General features: G+C 42.4%; 1 long non-coding RNA gene across 2 annotated transcripts; it reads right to left on the reverse strand.

The window, feature by feature from the left end:
* Nucleotides 1-548: 548 nt before the first annotated feature.
* LOC149911645 (uncharacterized) lies at nt 549-4665 on the reverse strand. 2 transcript variants are annotated; one of them, XR_016463069.1, is made up of 3 exons: nt 4422-4665; nt 3943-4062; nt 549-788 (listed from the first exon to the last, which is right to left on the reverse strand). It is a non-coding gene; the product is annotated as an uncharacterized LOC149911645 (long non-coding RNA). The 2 variants fall into 2 exon arrangements; XR_016463068.1 differs by having other exon boundaries at nt 549-1092.
* Between the last annotated feature and the right edge of the window lie 1501 nt (nt 4666-6166).

Raw genomic sequence — 6166 nt, forward strand, 5'->3', positions numbered from 1 at the left:
TTCTTAAAAATACAGAAATTAAAGTGATTTCCTGATCAACCCTTACAGAAAGACACAAGTTTAAACATGAAAGCAACTATGAATGCTTTGGAGAGAAAAAAATAGAATGTAATGTTAATAATCCCTGTAATGTTAATAAGCTAAATAACAGTTTCAAAGTTTAGTATCTTGATGCTTTACGGAGCTCCCATAAAATGGCTCTGAGCCTTCCCTTTCTAATGATTTTGCACACCCACGCAACTTGCTCTGTGGGGATGGAAGATAACAGGATTTAGATCCTTGACACACTGCAATTGATTTAACAATAAATATTGTCCATCCTAGTTTTGGGTTACTATAAGATGAAAGCAAAAATGTATATACTGATCTACTGGTTTTCTTTTAAAAAACATTCACCTGATGCTGAAGGCTAATTCTGTAAAGCTGAAACTTAAATCCCAGCAGAAACAGGTTCCCAGATATTAAAAACAAACAAACAAACAAACAAACAAAAATCATAAAAGTATGTACAATGAAATCTTTAGGCATGTGACAAACTTTGTTTTATATATGATATGATTTCAGAACATCTGTCACACACACTCACAAACTTTCCTTAGAAGGAGAAGCAGAAGTTTAGATGATGATAAAGTTATGTTCTTACCACATTAGAAGGTTCCAATTTCTTCCTTCTAGCAAGGTCAGTGATATTATTGCCATTGTAGTTGATGCTCTCCATACAGCCTTTGAAATTTTTTTCTGCTGTTAGAACTTGGCTTCCCAGAAAAAGGCATGCCTCCAAAGGTTATCTTTGAATGTATCAGAAAGTGAAAGACTGTTACTGGAGGACAAGGGCTTAGAATTTTTGCTTACTAGAAAAAGAAAGTATCAAACAAGTACTGGAAAAGTAGGAAAAAGTTAAGTTTCAAGGACATTTCCATCAGAAAGAATGGAAATGAAGAAAGAACGGAGCCCCCAGGCTGGTTGTTGAGTGAGAATTACTGCTTACCCAGCATCCGTTTGCTTCATCAAATGTCCCCCATCTGCTCACAGAAACCTCTCTAAGATGCTTTTCTGAAGAATATTTGGCAGCATGTTTCCCAGGGCTGATGCCTAGAGGAGAGGGTTACATGGAGACTTGCTGTCTATCTTGATGGCAAACCCCTCCTAAGTAGGAATCCAGAGCTGGTGACTCACTTTGTAGTCTTGTATAGGTCTGGGGCAAGACAACATTATGGCAGTGGGGAGATATTCATGGTCAGGCTGGACAGGCCTCTGAGGTCTCTGACCTCTGTGGGTGTCCCTGTTCATTACTGGGGAACTGGACTCAATGGTCTGTAAGAGTCCCTTCCAACTCAAAAAAAAATTCTATGATTCTATGATTCTATGAATATTCCTGGTTTTATTACAAGTACAAATACTGATAAAGCCTACATTCAAATTGTTTATTCCTTGCTTTTGGAGAAGCTAAAACACTAGCACTAAGAGTTTTAATCAACGTAGATAATAGCTTGTCAGTTGTTATGCACAGTGGTACGTGCACCCAGTTTGAAATTTCAGTGCCATTAATGTTTTTAATTTTTTAAGTGATATGACACAGTACATGCAATCAACAATAATGAACATACCATGGTTCAGGACCCCTGATCTCTCAGCTAGTAATTTAAAATATTTTCACGTGTAGAGACAAGACAAGTATTATGTCCTAAATGGAGTCTAGGTCCCCAGCACTATTTCTCTCTCTATTTGATCCCTAAAAACAACTGTTTTCTTGCCAAAGATTTTGCATCGTTAAATCTCCTTTCTGAAACAATGAATATTGTGTAGTTGCAGGCCACTTTTTCAAACCTGTGGACATTCCCTTTGCTTCTACTTCTTTAAGCAACCTGCAGTTGCAATACACTTTTGCAGTACAGTCTTGAACCTCTTTATTCCTTGTTTTTCAGTCACCATGGGCTGTGTCTGTGCTGTCTTTGTAACCAGGACCAGGGAATGACCTCTTTTCTCCCAGTCAGTTTTCTCAACACATCTACTGGTGTGGATGAAGCAAGCAAAGGCAACAAGAAAAGCAAATACAATTATACTAGCAAGCAGGAGTATCATTTATTATAGATGATAATCACATGTTGGTTTGTCACTAGGTGTGTTTAATCAACAACTTTCTTTTTGAAATAAGAGTGAAGACAAAAGAAAAGTTCAAATAGGATTCCTACATGTCTCGTTTTCATTAAAGATTAGCTCTGCTACAACACGATGAACTGAGGATAATATAATGTAACGTCCAAACACTTTTTTTCAAGTAATGTTAACACTGAATGAAAGGTATACAGGCTTCAATGAAATTAGGAAGTTGAGGCCTAGTTGAATGCTATTTGTTGTTGAATGGTATTTGTGACAGTGTTGAAAGAAATGGCTGATGTTATTGTAAAGTTACTGTCTGTCATCTATGAAAAACGGTGTTCTGCACAGGTCTGTGAGTGTTAGAAATGGGCTTTCTTGAAGAGCTGTCTTTATGGAAAAGGAGGCATTGCTTGCAAACTGGTAAATTGGGAAAAAAAAAAAAAAAAAAAAAAAGTAACATTTCTGATTTCCAATTTAGTTATTAGAAAATCCCCATCATCTCTCTTTATATTATATGAATACTCCATGGTGTCCTTGGGATGACAAGATGCCTGTACTGCTATTTAGATATGCACAAATACAACAAATCCATGGGCAGATCTTTCCCCTACTGCATTTTTTTAATGTATTTCTTTATTGCTAAACTAAAAGGAAAATAATAGTAGAAAAAATTCAATCACCTTAATCAGCACATGCAAGTCTTAAAAATCTTTTTTCTTGCTCTGTAATACTGAAAAGACCTGATGGGAAATGTTACCTTCCAAATTTTGCTCTGTGTATATGCATTTCCTATTTAAACCCTCACTCAGCAAGAGAAGGAAAAACACTTCTCAGTTTCAGTGTAAGTGCCCCATGGAATTTTCTACAGGAAAAATATCACTTTAGATCTGTCAGACAATAACATTTTATTACCTCAAGGATGTTATCTGAACCTGAGGTCTAATATCTAAATGAACTGCAGTTCAGATTATTTGAGATTTAGCAGAAAGACAGAGGGATGGAAAGTTTCATAGAAAGATTCTATGGGGAGAAGTCTCATTCATTTATTGTGGATAAATATGATGAAAAGGTATTCATATACCAAGTTTTAATAACTGTATGGTTAACAGGAGGAACAGTAGACAGCTTTGAGCAGTAGCTGACATACAGAACAGGAGAGTTGGAAGAGTAATATTTCCAAGAAGATTAATTTAATTTAAAGGCAGAATGTTTTTTGGCTATTGGAAAGTTCTCTGTTGTGTTGAGCAAAAGGATAGATATACTGGCTGAAAATAAACCTGTAAAAGTGAGGTAATGCATTTACTAAAACACCATGGGAGTGCTACAGATATCTAGGGGATATATGTATATAAGCTGCTCATTCAGTTTACGTGTTTGTCTTTTTCTTGGATGAGAAATAGTTGCTGTTTATTATTTCCTTAAATGCAACACAAGCATTTACTCATAATATCCAATCTGAGAACACCGTTCTTGTAACTGCTTATGAAAATCATAGATACAGAAATCAAAAGAAACTGTTTCAATCTGCTTGCATTTAAGGAAATAGGAAGTCTCTTTCCACCCTTGCGCATACTTAAGACTGTTTTCTGACAAACTGCTAGCTAAAGGCTTCAGTCTTTCTTTTTGTGCTTACTCCCTCAATGGAATAGCTGAGCTTTTGTAACTGTCCCTACTTTGAAGTTTTCTAGTGGATCCAGGTTGGTTTAAGTATCCTCTATTCCTCACTTCTGTCTTTTCTACCATTTTCTTCAAAAAGGAGCATGTTAAGAACATAAATTTCTATTCTGTTAAGAGTCTTCTCCTGCAGTTAGCTGGTTAGTAAATAATACTTTGCTCACTCACCTCACTCAACCTGCTGGCCACATTCTTTTTAATGCATCCCAGGATACCACTGGCCTTCTTGACCACAAGGCCACATTGCTGGTTTGTGGTCACCCTGCTGTCTACAGGGACACCCAGGCCCTGTTTGTAAGAGAATGTGATTGACTTCACTTCTTCCAGCAAAAAAAGAGAAGCGGGTCTAAGACATCTGTTTATCTCCAATTTAAACAACTTAATTTAGGTAGAATTATGTGTTTTACAGCTATTCACGTTGCTGTGAAAAGAAGCGCGGCTATACAAATAAGAAATCGCGCGGCTCTGCCCTCGCAACTCCCCCCGCCCCGCGCACGGAGGCGGCCCCCAGCCGCAGCCCCCAGCCGCTCCCCCCCTCGCGCAGCGCCACTCCGAGGTGCCGCCTGCCGCAGCGACGGCGGCGGGGAGCCCTCGCGCCCAGAGGCGGCCTTCCCGGGGTCTGCCCTCTCCGCCCCCCTCCCACCTACCTGAGGGCAGCCGGCATCCGTCCGCGCAGCGGCGCACAGCCGGTGGCACCGCGCGCACAGCCTGCCTGCCTGCCTGCCTGCCGCCCTCCCTCGGACGAGGGTCCCCTTAGACGAAAGCACAGCCCCAGCCCGGCCGCTACCGCGAGGGACCGCGCCCGCGGCCGGAGCCCGGGGGCCGCGAGGAGGGAGGGCTGAGCGCCCGGTGACAGGTGAGGACGGCCCCCGCGCCGCTCCCTACCTCGCACCGCTCTCCTCGCAGCCGGCGGCTCGCTTACCCTCGACCGCCGCCGCCCCCTCGCTCCGTTCCCCCGCCCTAACGCGGAGTTCAACGCGACCCCGCTAGCCGCGAGGCCCCGCCCCCCGCCCCGCACTGACGGCTCTCTCCGCCAATAGCGAAGAAGACGGCCGTCCTCGAGCTCCGCCCTCACCTCCTTCGACCAATAGGAGCTATCCGTGGTGCTGCCCCTCCGCCTTCCCGGCAGGCTCGGTTGGCTCGCAGCTGCCGAGCAACGGGCGCGGGGCTGCGGGTGGGGCCGCTGAGGGCGGTGGCCGGGCCCCCGCTGCGGGCCGGGGTTGGTGCCGCGGGATTGTGCCCGGGGCTTCTCGTTCGGGAGCTTTCGCCTCATAGATGGACGTTTTTTGTTCCCCTCCCCTTTTTCCCTCTTGGCTCAGCCATCAGGAGGATGGAAATATCTCCCGCACTCTCAAAGCTGTAATCTCGGCTTGCAGAAATGATAACTGGTATGTGAAGATGTTTCTAATTTTTTTGTTTCTTCACTTGTTTGTGAACCTAGGGTAGGGAGAAAGAACTGAAGTAACCTGCAGTGAGATTCTATCACTTTTGTAACTCCTTAAGCATAGTCAAGAATGTATGTTTGTGAACTACTTTATTAAGATAGTCCTGGTGGAGTATACTTTATATCACTGGGAGTCCAGGATTTTCTGAACAGTTCTTAAATCAGAGTCTATTACTTACAGGGCCTGCCTTACAGCATAAGATCACATGGCAGTGCCTTCTGCTTTCAGTATTTTACCAGTGCTGTGGTACAACTGGGTCTGGTTAATACCTGTTCAGATACAAGACAGAGTAAGGAAAATGTGTTTATTATTTCAGATCAGCCCTTTTGTACAAGCTTGTTATTATCTTCAAGAGAACAGATTGATGCTTTTGTTTTCTGTAGCAGAAACGTTACGTATAGAAGAAAACAGCACTTCCAAAGAGCATTGCTTTTCTGAGGACTCTATGGATTCTGCACTTAATTCAGTAAATCTGTCAAGCCCAGCCCGTCAAAATTCCACTGAATATCGTACTTCGGGGAGTGCAGCATATTACAGGAATTCCTTTCAGCCAGTGACTGCTACCTCAAATTCAGCCCCGATCCTGCGCCGGCTGTCATTGAGCTCTGCTGGGAACAGCAGTTACTATGAAGTCAGTAGGAATCGAATACAGAGGAGGATTGAAGGTATGCCTGAACTTTCCAAAGTATGTAACAGCTTTTATGAACATGCAAAGTCCGTGAGTTATGAACAAAACAAAAGCATCAATCTGTTCAAAACGATGTTCAAAACGATGGGCTTTGTAGCTTTGTTATTTAATTCCTTGCTATGTTCTCTTGAAGATAATAACAAGCTCCAAGCCTGTTAACAAGTCTCCTGTGAGACAAGACTTACTGAAGAATAGTCATTCTCAAGTAATCACTGGTCCTTTACTACATTAAAAAATTTCCAGTAAAATGTCTAATAGA

Source organism: Phasianus colchicus, unplaced genomic scaffold, assembly GCF_987193195.1.
Source record: "Phasianus colchicus unplaced genomic scaffold, bPhaCol1.hap1.1 HAP1_SCAFFOLD_66, whole genome shotgun sequence".
Classification (NCBI taxonomy): Eukaryota; Metazoa; Chordata; class Aves; order Galliformes; family Phasianidae; genus Phasianus; species Phasianus colchicus.